Source organism: Puma concolor, chromosome A1 (genome assembly GCF_028749965.1).
Source record: "Puma concolor isolate L17-30 chromosome A1, mPumCon1.1.hap2, whole genome shotgun sequence".
NCBI classification, from domain to species: Eukaryota; Metazoa; Chordata; class Mammalia; order Carnivora; family Felidae; genus Puma; species Puma concolor.
The window spans coordinates 65,810,798-65,825,060 of NC_141667.1; the positions used below are offsets into that span (position 1 = coordinate 65,810,798).

The 14,263-nt window shown below is 50.5% G+C and overlaps 1 protein-coding gene across 1 annotated transcript in view; it reads left to right on the top strand.

The window, feature by feature from the left end:
• The first annotated feature begins 717 nt into the window (after positions 1-717).
• Positions 718-14,263, top strand: part of CPLX2 (complexin 2) — an 84,698-nt gene continuing 71,152 nt past the window's right edge. Inside the window, exons 1-2 of the mRNA XM_086720278.1 lie at positions 718-959; positions 12,864-12,944. The gene's annotated coding sequence lies outside the window, so the exon portion shown is untranslated. The remainder of the gene's footprint in view (positions 960-12,863; positions 12,945-14,263) is intronic.

Consider the following 14,263-nt stretch of genomic DNA (forward strand, 5'->3'; position numbering starts at 1 on the left):
TCAACATCTCTTGTATGTCAGTCATTGTGCTAGGAGCTGGAGATACAAAGAAAAATAAAATATGGAACCAGTTTTTATGAGCCTGGTAACTGAGAATATAGATGCCTAAGTAATTTAAATACAATATGATAAGAAGTCTCCTAGAGAGATGTAAAGGCTGAGGGAGATTAAGGAGGGAGTGACTGTGCCTTAGGAATCAGGGAAGTTCTCACTGAGAATGAGGACACTTTAACTTACAAATAAAGTGTAAGTAGTAAGGGGGAAAATGTTCCAGCCCCAGGGAGCAGCAGATGATAAGGCACTGGGGTGAACCTGTTCAGAATAAGTGATTTTCTGTCCTTTTGGAAACAGCTGGAAAGGCAGCCTGGGTCTTCCTGGTGAAGGACCTTCAGTACCACACCAAAGAGTTTGTATTTTTTATGAATGCACTGTACATATGGAAGGCTTGGAAAGCCCTCTCTAGGACAGGGTACTACAGGTACTTCAACAGAGCAAGTACAAAACCTGCCTTTGGTTAACTGGTCACAGAAAAGGGGGGCAGGGAAGAGAGACTTCCAAGGCAGGAAGCCCTTTGTTCTCTAAGTGACAGAACCCTATGTTCCCAAACTTCAGGGCAGAACTGACTCTATGGAGAGCTCCCCCCATGTCTCCCTCTTGATTTCACTGCTGGCGCCCTCTCTGGTCCCCGTCGCCAGCCCCCGCCTCCTATCTCAGGAAGCTTGGGTCTCCCTGGGAGCGGGTCTGCCCTTGGGGGAGGCCTCTCGGCTTTGTGCCCTGCAGCTCGGCTGACACTCGGGGCGGACCGAAGAGGGGCTGGGCGCCCCCGGTGTGCACATGTGCTAGCCCAGGCAGGAGGGAGCGCCTCCGCGGAGGAGTGCAGGAAGGGGGAAGGAGACGCGCGCCAGAATCTCGGTCCCGGGCGCCCTGGTCGGCCGCGGAGGAGCTGCAGCCTCCAACAGGTTCGTAGAACGCACGCTCGCTCTCTGCTGCTGAGCCGCCACCTCCTCCGCTGGAGCAGGTTCGCCGGAGAGACCCTAGCCATAGGCCCCGCGCCGGCGAGCTCCCTGAGGGTGGTTTCCTCCGGTCCTCTTTCCTTCTCCCGGTAGCTCTCAGCCGCCACCGGCTCTTCCGGAGAGAGGCGGAGGGAGCCACGGGCCCCTTCTCGCTTCAGCACCACCTCGGGGACAGCTCCCCTCGCCCAGCTGGGTCCTCTCCTCAGGTCAGCACTGCACCTGCCTACAACGGCCATCCGCCGGCTCCTCTCCTCGTTGGGTCCGGGTTCAGTGCCACGGCCTCCGAGGACAGTCCCTCGTCCCCGTGGACTCCGCTCCCCGCGTCAACACCGCGGTGGCAGACAGCTCTTACCGGCCGCCTGCTTCCTGGCGAGCCGCGAACAAAGCCGTGGGGCTGGGGCCTCCCGCGTTCCTTGCGGGTGGGTGGTTGCATCGATCGGGGATTTCGGCTTCCCCAGAGCAGTGTCTGGGGCGAGCTGGGGAGGGGAGCTCAGTCACAATCGCGCGTCTCTGGCTTGGGTCTGCAGTTCACCAAGGCCTGGCCGTGCAATGGCGGGTCCCAGTTGGAAGTCGGAAAGAGGGTGGAAGGAGAGACAGGCACAGAAGGGTCCAGGACTCCAGTGGGGCGGCTGGGCCTAGGCTAGAAGGGAGGAGTGCGCTGCCCCTTCTTCCCTCCAGACCCCCACTTCCACCCTAACTCAGGACCATGGACTTCCTTCAGAGAGCCTCACACAGATACCCGAGGCTGACAGCTGCAATCACTGACTCAGGCTGTCCCCGGAACATCCCTAGAAAGTGTGAGGCTGAGTTTCCGTGGGGGGAGGGGGCCGAGAAACCGCGGGGAAGCCTCACGAACTGGGCAGCTACTCCGCTCCCCGCCTCCGGAGTGATGCCGGAGAGGAACGAATGGGGGAAGGGAGAGACCCCAGAAGCAGCAGGTTGTGAACTAGGCTTGGCTCTGGGAGGCTGCAGGTAGTAAGAAAAGAGGTTGAAGGAACATGAGAAGCTGGGAGGTTCCCAAACAGAGAAGCCAGTTCAGCGGGAGAAAACCAAATGTGGAAGAGGAAACCTTTTCTCTGTGAGCTGAAGCTGGGAGGGCCCTTGCCTCACGTGACCCTCTCAATCCCGGGTAGTCTCAACCAGAGACCCGGGAGTCCCGGTATAGGGGGCAGAGGTGATTTGCCCAAGGTCACTTAGCAATTAAGTAGAATTGGGCCTAAAGCCCGAGCTCCCCAAATCCTGGGCCTGTTGTATAACATTCACGGGGAAGTGTTTTAAAACCCCAGATACCAGGAGAAGAGCAGAGTTGTTTCCATTCTGAGTCCAAATCTCGGCTCTGTCACTTCCTAGCATGTGACCTTGGGAGAGTGACCTTCTGATAAGACAGGTTAATAGTACCCACTTGTGGTGAGGATTTAATGAAATACCTATATAATAAGCTTAGGGAAGTGCCTGGCACACAATAAGTACTCAAAAAATGAGCTATCCTTTCTGCTACTATTCCCTCTGTAAACATATGCTGAAGACTTCTTGTGTGCACCGGCTGTGCACTGGGGAGACAGAGACGTGTCCTGAGGAGGACACAGAGCAGCAAAGGAAGCAGAAAACAGTTGCAATATGATGTGCTAAGTGCTACACTAAGGTGAGTACACAAGGCTATATAGGATCTCAGAGGCAGGAGTGATGAGCTGTGGGGAAAGGAGAGGAAAGGTACCTCAGACACTTGCAACTGTGTGTAAAGGCCAAGAGGTGTGAGATCAGAGCCACCAGGGTGATGTCACTGCGCCAGAAAGTCCTTAAGATGGGGAGTGTGAAATGAGAGTAGAGAGAAAAGCTGAAGCCAGTCTCCAAAGGGCCTTCTTCTGTGATGAAATATTTCAATGATATTTTAAAAAATAGAAAGAATAGTATAATAAACCCCCACATACCCGTCATCCAGCTTCAACGGTTGGCCAATTTTGTTTCATCTTTACCCACACCCACTCTCATCACACTCAGACACACACACACACACACACACACACACACACACACACACACACACACACGCACACACAGAGGGAGAGAGAGACATATCTTGAAGCAAACCCAAGACATCATATCACTTAGTGCAGAAGGATTTTAACATCAACAACAACACCCTGCCATTCAAATGTTGTTCTACCTTAGAAATCTCTACCTCAAACTCTGACTTTCATTCCTCAATCTGTTCTGAACATTCCTGTCCTTAGCAGAAAGTGTTGCGAGAGATCCACCCTAAGATGATAAGCCATGTGCATTAGAGAAACTATTTCAGAAAAAAAATGGAGGGTACATCAGCCCTCAACAGATTTTACAAAGCCAGAATTGTTTATCTCCACTGCCTACACTGTGGCTAGAGGCCAGTACTATTTGCAAGACAATAGTCAAAAGACAAATTGAGCCCATAAAGAAAAAGACAAAAGTGAGAGCTTCTCTTTCAAAGTAATCTGAACTATAAGCCTATAAGAACAGAAGGCTTGAAGTCATGGAAATCCTGGATTTGGAAATCATCAAACCCAACAGCCACTTTTTACAGATGAGGAAGACAAGGGTCAGAGATAGGAAGGAGTTTGCCCAAAGCTCCACAGTGCTGAGACCACAGCCAAGACCTTTGAACTCATAATCCAGAGTTTTTGTCAGTTCACCATTCTGCCTAGAAGATTAGGTCTTAGAGTTTCTCAGCCCCTAAAACTGGGATGCCATTTCCTTCCAGAGCTCAAAGAGGCTGGAAGGAGGAGGGAAAGTGGGGCAAGAAATGTCCTTCCTGGTTCTCAAGAGGATGACAATGTGTGGCAGTTGGTCTTTGAGATACCTTGACTCATTTCCCTTCCATATCCTTTCACAGAAAGTCTACAATGGTGGTACCTATATTCTGGCCACTGCGTGCATCTCCTGTCTCTCCCCTTGGTTCTCATTAACACATTTCTGCAGTCAGACACCCAAACCTTATTTCTGCATTTTTGCTCATCCTGCCTGTCTTAACCAGATGAATATGAAGTCTCTCTTTTCCATTTGCCCCCAACTGGGCTGCACATTCCTCTTAGCGACAGACCGCCATTTCTCTGAGATATGAGCAGTGTTTGGCCCAAGTCCTGGCAGGATGCAGAATTCTTGTGCCTTTCTGGAGCATGAAGTCTCTCCTGTTACTGATGAAATGTGATGGATGTGACGGGTATGTGTGCTCCCATCAGGCTCTGGGCACTTCACAAGTCAGCATTTTGCTTTTCAGGGATGTCCCTGCCTGCAAAATGGGGAAGGCAGTATCTCACAAGTTTCCCTGAGTCTTAGGTGGACAATTAAGGCACATGTAAGGAGTTCTAAGCATCCCTCGTGAAGGGAAGTCAGCAGAGAATGGTCAATAAAATTGCCTTATGTCTGGGAGTATGATTGCAGGCAAGGTGATAAAGATAGTGAATTTCAGCTTATGAAATTATCCCAGCTTTTAGCCTGAGGTGAGACCAGTTCAGATATATTATATTATATTATATTATATTATATTATATTATATTATATCATATCATATATTATATAATATTATATATTGCATTATATTATATTATATTATATTATAATTATATTAATACAGGTTTTTCCACACTATCTGAAAGTTCACTTTATGTCGTATCACTTTTATGGAAGACCTATGTTAGTACCTGTTTTCACTAGCCAAAAGAAATTTGAAAAGGATTTCACTTTTACAGAAAGATAATTGCTTCTTTGCTTTACACCATTTGGGTTTTAAAAAGGTTTCATAAGAATGCTCCACTTTCAAATAGCAGGGGAAACCTGTATTATATTATCTGGGCCTAGGTGAATTTCAACAGATAAGCATTTATACTTCCTCCAACATTTACTCTTTGAGTGGCTATTCTGTGTCAGGTATGGTTACAGGTACTGAACAAGACACCTCAGATCCCTGCTTCCATGGGGCTTATAAACTTGCAGTAGACACAGTCATTAATAACAATTAAAAAGTAAGTGTGAAGACTTTTAAGCATACAGAAGGACAGATAGGGAAGGTCTGTCTGAAATGGCAACATGAAACTAAGGCCCAAATAATAAGAAGTCAATCACGTGAGGATATGGGGCCAAACATTCCAGGCTCAGGAAATAGCTCTGGAAGAGGCCCTAAATGTGAGCCTGGACTCTTTGGGGACAGGCAGAGGGCCAGTGTAGATGAGGGTGGAGAGGGGGCAGGGACCAGTCCATCATGCAGAGTCTTCTAAGCCATGGTCAGGATTTGGGATTTTATTCTAAATTCAGTGGATTATCACTGGATGATTTTAAGCAGGAGCGTGATAAAAACTGCTTTTGCTTTAAAAAGATGCCTCTGGTTACTGCATTGAGGAATGGGTGATACGAGTATGCTGGGCTGGGCGTCAAGCAGGCAGAGAAGGTGAGACACAGCTTCACCCCTTGAGATGCTCAGCATCCAGCAGAGGAGACAGGACATGAACCAGAATATAGAACCCTGCGGGAAGGGCGGCCATGGGGAGGGATGTGCAAGGCATTATGGGAACACAGAGCCAAGAAGAATTCATTCAGTCTGGGAGGCACTGGGCAGGGGTTTGTGGAAGTGGGCCATGGCTGTTGGATTGCACTTAGAAAAGGAGAGGGTAGGGCTGGTGCCCAGGACAGAGAAAGGCAACTTAGCAGCAACAGAGTGCCTGAAATGGGAGCCGGACTGTCCGGGTTCAAATCCCAACCCTGCCATTCAGTAGCTGTGTGGACTTCCACAAGTTACTTAACTACTCTGCGTCTCGATGTCCTCATCTTGAAAATGGAGAAGATGAGAATTACAATATTAATTTCAAGGGATTTCTGTGAGGGTTAGCCAAGTTAAATTTTGGGAAGCACTTAGACAGTGCCTGGAAAGCACCTAGAAAGTGACATATGAATAAATAAAAATGGAGCACGTCCGAGAGCAGGAGCCTCTGGTGGAAAAGGTCGAGTAGGAGCCCAGCTCTGAGGGACCTTGAAGACCAGGCCAGGCATGCTCACCTTCTCTGTATGCAACAAGGAGCCATTAAAGGACTTTAAGCAGGGGATCGTGGGGAGGAGAATAAGCTAAAGCCCAAAGGCCTTGAGAGGGAAAGGGACCTATCCACAGTCACACAGCCAGTTATAGGAGGGACGCTGTCCTCGGTCTCCCTGACTGATTCAATATCATAGCAAGGGAAGGACAGTCCGTATTTTGTTCCCCCGTTTCATTCTCAGGGTTAGAAGGAGGCCTCAGTAACTCACAGTAAGTGTTTGTGGAGCACACGACTAAATCAAATCACGCAGGGAAAGTCAGAAGCCTTGGATTCCCAAGAAGGTCAATGCGTTTTGGACCGTGGAGAAGCTGCTCTCGAGAAAATAGACCAAACTCCTAGAGATGTTGACCTGGGGGCCTCCAGCCCTCTGAACCCCAGGTCCTCCTGTGACCGAAGACACTGCCGCCCACGCTGCCCCAGACACCTACTCAAGCTACAACGAGCATTGCTGCATAGGTTCAGAAGTTAATCTTGGTGAAGTGCCTGGAAGATGAAAAGCGTTCCCCAGACATCCAGTGTGGTAATTGCCACTGCGGAGAAAATGCATCTCTACATTTGCAAGAGGCAGGCCTTTGTGTTCCACCAGAAAACAGCCATTAGAATTCCTGTCTCTGACTCGTCACGAAGCTGTGACAGCCTGGCGGGCAAGGAGGGTCTTGCAGTTCAAGCAGCAGACGGCAGGACACTCAGAGGAACTCGGATGCAGCTATCCATTCCTGAATGCCTGCCTGCTCCAGGCAGGGCGTGGGGCCCGGCGCATCCTGGAGACAGCCCCAGCCCCAGCACATCCTGCCGGTGACTTTGGGCAAGTCCCATCATTTCTCTGAGCTTCAAGTTCATCATCTAAACAATGGGGATAACACCGCTGGCCCCACTGGGTCATTTTGTTTTTGATTCTGACCATGTGGGGTTCAGGTTGTAATCCCATTTCACAAATGTGGAAACTGAAGCCCAGGGTATGGCTCACCAGTTCCTCAATACTCACTGAGCACCTGTGATGGGCCAGTAGCTGTTGGAGGAGCTGGAAAGACAATGAAGAATAAGACAGACAAGATAAGGTCCAGGCTGTCCCCGAGCTCACATTCTATTCGAGAGACAGAAAAGAAGCAAATCAACAATAAAATCATTTCACCAAGTTATATAAGTGCTAGGAAGGAAATAAGAGAGGGGTGTGTCAAGGGGGCAGGGGCTGTTGGGGCTGTTTACATAAGGCAGGCAGGGCTTGAAGGAACAGGCATCAAAGCTGACATCTGGACAAGGAGAAGCAGCTGGCTATGGACAAGTGCAAGGGTCCTGACGTAGGAAGAAGCTTGACAAAGGTGCATGACGGAGGTCGAGCCAGCGAGGGAGAGGGTGATAGAGATAAGGGCAGAGAGGTTGACCGGGGCCAGAGCAGACAGGGCCTTGACGACTGGGTGAAGCAGAGGGGTGGCATCATCTAAATCGTAGTTAAGAGTCTTCTCTCCGTCTCATCACCGGTAGGGGGCCTGCTGGGGCAAAGCCCACATCAAAGTGACCACCTGGACCCCCTTTAGGCCTACGGTTCCTGCTGCCATCTCTAGAGCAGGTCAGCCAAAGGGCAAAAAAGTGATGGGTTCCCCTGCTGGGAAATAAATGCATCGGTCGGCTGGCTGGCTGCTGGGTGGGCACCGCCCCGTGCCTTGCAGGCGGCATCCCTAATGCTATGAGACAGTGAGGGGAGGGAGAAGACATAAGGCTGCTGGACTGGGGGGGTGAGGCGAGGGAGAGAGGCACCTGCCTCAGGTGCAAAATGTAGAAGCATGCCAAAAAATGCAGCCGTCAAGATAAATAACATGCTGTGAGGTATTTTTTTATAAACAAAATTGGAGCCAAAGAATCCATAATGAAGAAAATATTAAAATGTTTAAATGAGGACAGGATTCTAAAAGAGCCAGTTCGGGGGTAAGACAAATGGGGTGAATCAGACACGTGCAGGATCTAATCCTGACCCAGAGATGTTCGCTCAACTGCAGGAACACTTCCTGGGCCGGGGCCCTGTTCCCACCGGAAGCCAGCATCCAGAATGGGACGGCTCATGACAAACTGAAAGTAAGAAACAGTCCCTAGTAGGCGCCTCAGAGACCACACTCCATCCTGGCTGTGGGGACAGAAACCCAAGCGGGGACCCACAGCCAGGAGGTGTCGCTTGGCAGGCAGCCCTGGAGCCATGTACCCCCAAGTGGACCTAAGTTCAAACTCACCCCTTGTATGCTCTGGGACCCTGAGTGAGGCTCAGTGCCTCTCAAGCCTCATCTGCCCCATCTGTGACCCCAGGGCTAAGAAGACCTGGTCCCCAAGAGTCAATAAGATAAGATTTGTAGCCCTCTAGCACCTGGCTACTCCAAGTGTGGTCCCTGGACCAGCAACATCAGCGTCTCCTAGGAACTTGTTAGGAATGCGGAACCTTAGCCGCATGGCAGACCCACTGAATCAGAATTCGCATTTTAATGAGACCCCCAAGGGATTGGCAAGCATGTAAAAGCCTGAGAAACTGGCCAATTCTTGGCACTTTGAAGATGCTCAATAAGTGATAGCGCTGCCCCTTTGCCCACCAAACCCCGAGTTAGATCCTGACTTCAGGCAAGAGGAAAAACCCAAGAGAGGGAGAAGAGATCCCGAGGTGGCCAACTCACTACATTTAAAAATTTTTTTTTTTCAACGTTTATTTATTTTTGGGACAGAGAGAGACAGAGCATGAACGGGGGAGGGGCAGAGAGAGAGGGAGACACAGAATCGGAAACAGGCTCCAGGCTCCGAGCCATCAGCCCAGAGCCCGATGCTGGGCTCCAACTCACGGACCGCGAGATCGTGACCTGGCTGAAGTCGGACGCTTAACCGACTGCGCCACCCAGGCGCCCCAACTCACTACATTTTAAACGGTCAAGTTGTAAAGCCAGGGAGTCTGGCTGGGCTCTTATACAAAACCATTTAGGTCCTCCATTATTTATCTGGAAAATGGGAAAAATAATAGCAAATACCTTATACGGTTGCTGTGAAAATAAAATGAGATAATATGAGTAAAACCTCAGCACAAAGCTCGGCACGTAGTAAGTGTTCAATAAATGCTTGCGATTGTTGCTGGTGGTGAGAGGGGTGGAGGGGGTTCAATAAATGGCTACTGAGTACAGCCCATGTGATGAAATAGATAACATTTGTATAGCTCTTTGCCATTTATAAAGCACTTTCATCTATACCGTTTCAACAGACTCTTATAACTCCCTGGGTAAGATAGCATGAAATATATTCATTTTACAGAGGAAAAAAAGTCAAGGCTCAGAGAGGTAGTGATTTGGCTAAGCAAACCAGGATTTAAAGCCCTAGGGTCTGAAACCAAAATCTGTGCCAGCAACAGAGCATCTAACAATAACCATGGGAAAAGGTTAAAAATGGAATAAGATAATATTAGACTCTAGAGATAGTGTTATTCAACCCCCTTATTTTACAGAAGGGAAACCTGAGGCCCAGGGAGAGGAAGAGACTTGTCCAAGGTCACTCAGACAGAGCAACAGCCCTGGGTCAGAAGCCAGCTCACAAGGGTTCTGTCCAGAGTCCCGTCCTGTGTCCAGACCCACCTCCTGCATCTGAATGGCCAGGCTCCACCTGATGAAGCCAGTGGCACCGGCTGTGGGCGGCCCCGGCTGGTTCCCTGGGCGTGTCTGCTGGACGGTAGGCATCCCAGATCCGCCTTCCTTTCCAGCCTAATCAGAGAAAGGGAGTGTAGAAGCTGGTGTTGCCAAGGTGAGAGCTGTGAGGTTGCTAAGACACAATTTGGGAGCAGTCAGGTGGCAGAAGAGGGCTTTGCTGAGCCTGGGGTAAAGATGAGGACCTGTCGTCAGGACAGACTCCTCACTGGGGCCTGGAGGAGAACCTCTAACTCCACGGGGTAGGTCAGCCAATGGGAGAGTTGAGTCTCACAGACCTTCCACCTCTATGCACCGCCCCAGCCAGGAGGCAGAGTCTACTTCTCCCTCTACCCCAGACCTCATCAAGCACAGGTCCTGCTACCTATCCCTCCAATCCAGACCCTGCCCTCAGAAAGAGCTCCCTAGGGCACAAGCTGAGCCCTGCAGTGGCTCTCCATCACCCTCTGGGTAAAGTCCATGTCCCCCTAAAGCTCCTCATAACTGACCCCGACAACCTCCCAGCTTCATCTTTGTCCCCAAGGATCTAGCCAAGCCAAATTCCTCCAAGTGGGACCATGCTCTCTCCACACCTTTGCAGATGCTGTTCTTTCTGCCTGCAAAGCCTTTCCTGCTCCTCTGTCCTCTAAGGCTCAGCTTCAGACTCACCTTCTCAGGGAAGCCCTCCCTGAGGCCTCCGGGCAGTGAGGCACCTCTGACGAGCCTGCATTTCCGGGGATGTCACCTTGTGTGTTAACTATCCGCTTTCCTGTTTGTGTCCCCATTAGACTGTGGGCTTTTTACATCTCACTCCTAGAGCAAGACCCAGGTTCCAACTGTGCAAGATCAAGACTTCTCTGAGCCTCTGTGCCCTCCTCTGTGTGATGGGGATTGTGACCTTGGCCTTGCCAGGCTAATGGGAGTATTAGAGATCGTGGATGTGAAGGGCTTGGTACATCACAGATACAGCAAAAGTGCAGCCGTTGCCCTGTTGTTTATGTCAGTGCCGCCCGTGCCCAGACCGGCGTGCTCGCTAACACGTGCACGCTCAGTGTATCCGTCACCTGCGCCGGGAGAATAGTAACCGCTGAGCGAAAGGGCTCCGAGAACAGTGAAGCCCCGTTCAAGTGTACATCATCATCATTCTGATCGTCAGCACCCTTGATTCCCACCAGCCCCTAGACCTGAGTCATCCTGACATACTCTCTGCCCAGGCATTGAACAAACGGGTTCATTCACTGCACAAAAGAGTATCTACTCTGGGCCAGGAAATGTGCCAGCTGTTTGCAACTTAGCAGTAGGTAGACATTCAATACTTAATTGTGCCACCGTTCTCTCCTGGCCTTCTTAAAGGTCGGCCTCCCCACCTGGCGTGCCTGTGGCCCTGCCTGAGGCCAGGGAGGTCACTCTTTGCTCTAAGATGCTCCGTGGGCAGTCAGGGGGCCCACTTCCCCGCCTAGCCAGTCAGAAAACAGTAACATCTGCCCTGTTTCTAATCCAGTTGCTCGTTTTAAATTCAGCTCTGAGAGCCGGAGCATGCTTGTCCTTTTCCCTGCGGTGTCCCCAGCTTTTAGAACAAGGCCTGACACAGCCATTCAGCCACTATTTACTCATTCATTCACTCACCCACCAGATATTTGTCAAGTCCCGCTAAGTGCCAGGCCCTGGGGAATCAGCGGGGCCCTGCCTCGCTGAGCTCCTAGTCTAGAGGTGGGATTGGGGGTGGAGGACATTGTGTCGGGAGGCAGCAATGCCTTGGAGCAGTGGAGGCCAAAGGGTTAGGTACTGTGGTCCCAGGGTGGTCCCAGAAGACGACCGGTCACAGAAAGGGGCTTGAGTGGGCTGATTGTTGGAGCCCCTGCTTTACCTATACTGTGTCTATCATCCAGGGCAAATCCTCAGTCCCCACCTCTGGAAACGACACAAGAATCTCCCCTTTCTTGAGTCACAGCAGGACTGTGGTTACGGGAGGAAGGGAAAACAGTCGAGGAGGTGGCACCAGGTTGTACACAGGCCCCTGAAGTTGCCGAGGCTTTGGTGCCCGGCCAGGAGAGGCCCTGACTGCAGCAGGGGGCAGAGTGGGGACTGAGGGTTCTGATCTGGCTCCACAGGCTCCCCCGGTGGGAGGTGGAGCAGAATGGCCTCCCCTCTGTGTGCCTGTGTTCTTGTCTGTAAAATGGGAGAACATCAACTTCACTAGCCCTAGCTTTGTGAGAGCAGACCTAGCAAACTTGCTGAGCACCGCTCAGTCAACAAATGTCTAATGGGTGCCCACTTTCTGTCAGGACTTGTGCAAGGCTCGGGATACAGTCATGGAATGTACCCTTGAATGCTTGGTGCCTCCTAGGAGAAAGCAGAGGCAGGTAACTAAAATTTGAGGGACTGCAATGTAATAGGTATCTTCCCAGATATTTTTAGTCAACACTGACAACAGTAATTACAATCAGCATTTATACGGCATTTAATGTAGGGGGTTGGTGCAGTTAGTAGCCCCATTTTATACATAAGGAAACTGAGGCTTGGGGAGACGTAATGGATTTTCCCAAAGCCAGAATTCAAACCCAAGTATGACTGACAGTAAATCCCATCCATTGACATAGTCAGAGATCACATTTAAGCCAGAAAGCAGTGTGGTCAGCGGTACCATACAAGAGTTGCCTGAACCAGTGACCGAGATGGGCAACTGGTGTCAGGGGAGTAGGTGAGGTGGGGCCCGGGGTTGGGTCTGATGCCAGGTAGAGTCCCATCTTGCCCAGGCCCTTGATGAAACCCAGGGGATCAGTGGTGGCCTCAGGAGAAGCAAGAGTATGTCTTTAGTGGGGCCTGGGGTTCAGTGCCCATTCAGAAAGCCAGCCACCCCTGGGGCGCCTGGGTGGCGCAGTCGGTTAAGCGTCCGACTTCAGCCAGGTCACGATCTCGCGGTCCGGGAGTTCGAGCCCCGCGTCAGGCTCTGGGCTGATGGCTCAGAGCCTGGAGCCTGCTTCCGATTCTGTGTCTCCCTCTCTCTCTGCCCCTCCCCCGTTCATGCTCTGTCTCTCTCTGTCCCAAAAATAAATAAATGTTTGAAAAAAAAAAAAATTTAAAAAAAAAGAAAGCCAGCCACCCCAAAAGTCCTCTCCCTTTACCCCTCAACACCCTCTCTTCTCTTCCAGGGATCTGTGCATCTCTGGCATGCTACCTGCTCTGCTCATTGACTGAAGGCCCCTACATCTCAGCTCAGCCAAGAAGCAAAGGTAAGAGTACTGTCCAGGGTCATTCCATGGATGGTGTTCAGGCCTCCCCACTCCTGGGGCCCCAGTGAAGGGGGTCATGATGACATTTCCCCTCTGTGATCACCAAGACCACTCCTAATTAGAAAGGAGCTGAATCAACTGGGCAATATGGTGGAATGGTGCTAGCTTGCATTTTCAGAGTTGTTTACAACAGAGAAACACTTTCTTGTGCATTATCTCCTTCCATGATGCTCCCCCCAAAAAAACCTTAGGGGGTATTATCCCCAATTTACAGATAAGGAGACAGACGCACAGAGAGGGGAAAGCACTTACAGCTGGCAGGTGGCTAAGCCTGAATTCCAACCTACATTTTCTTGTCTGTTATCCCCATATGGCCTGTGCATATTGTCTGTGCTTGCTACATGCTTGATGAATGAATGAGTGAATTAATGAACTGACCGAGATCAATGGCAGGGCAGAGCAGGCTGGAATCTAGCTCTCCTGTTACCCCAGTTCCTATGTTTTTTTCTGCTAACTGTGGCTTTCTGCTTTGATGAGCTCAACACTATACCAATCCCTACACCCCCACCCCAGGATTTCAAGCATCTCATGTGTGGTGTCCACTACCCTTCCTGCTGCAGACAGAAGGATAAAGGTGGAGTGGTTGGCCTCAGCCTCTCTGTCGGGTGGCCCCCAAGCGCGGATCACACCCAGCAGCCCTTCATCCACATCGCCTCTTCCCCACCACCCACTACCAGTAATCCAATGTGCATAGTTGTAAACTTGTTTCTTTAAATAAACAGTCTTGAGTTTCATACCAAATAGTCTTTTAAGAGGAGGAACGTCTCCAGGCCACCTCGTATTTAGCATACAGTGAGCCACATATTTGCACAGAGAGAGTGTGTGTGGATATAGAGATCGCTCGATCGCTATAGATATCGTTGCTCATCCAGATGGGAGCTATTTATGATGCTGAGTCACTCGCAATGAATGCCACTGAGGGATTCCAGGCTGGGCTCTGAGCCCCAGCATCACAGACCTCATGGCTCTCTGCCTCGTCCTCACTGTTCACAAATGAGAGAGACAGAGAGAGAGAGTGGTCCCCCATCTCAGTGCAGGGACAGAAGGAGACATGTTGGCCACAGGAAAGAGAGACTTTCTCATAACCAAGTTCTATTTCAAATCATTGTCCTCCATCCAGAACACCACACCCTTACAGAGCATCTAGTCCAATTCCTTCCTTGCATAGATATAGGAGAGAAAACTGAGACTCAGAGAGGGAAGGGCCTTGCCCAGGGTCACACAGCGAGTCAGTGACAGAGCTGGTCCGAGAGCTCGAA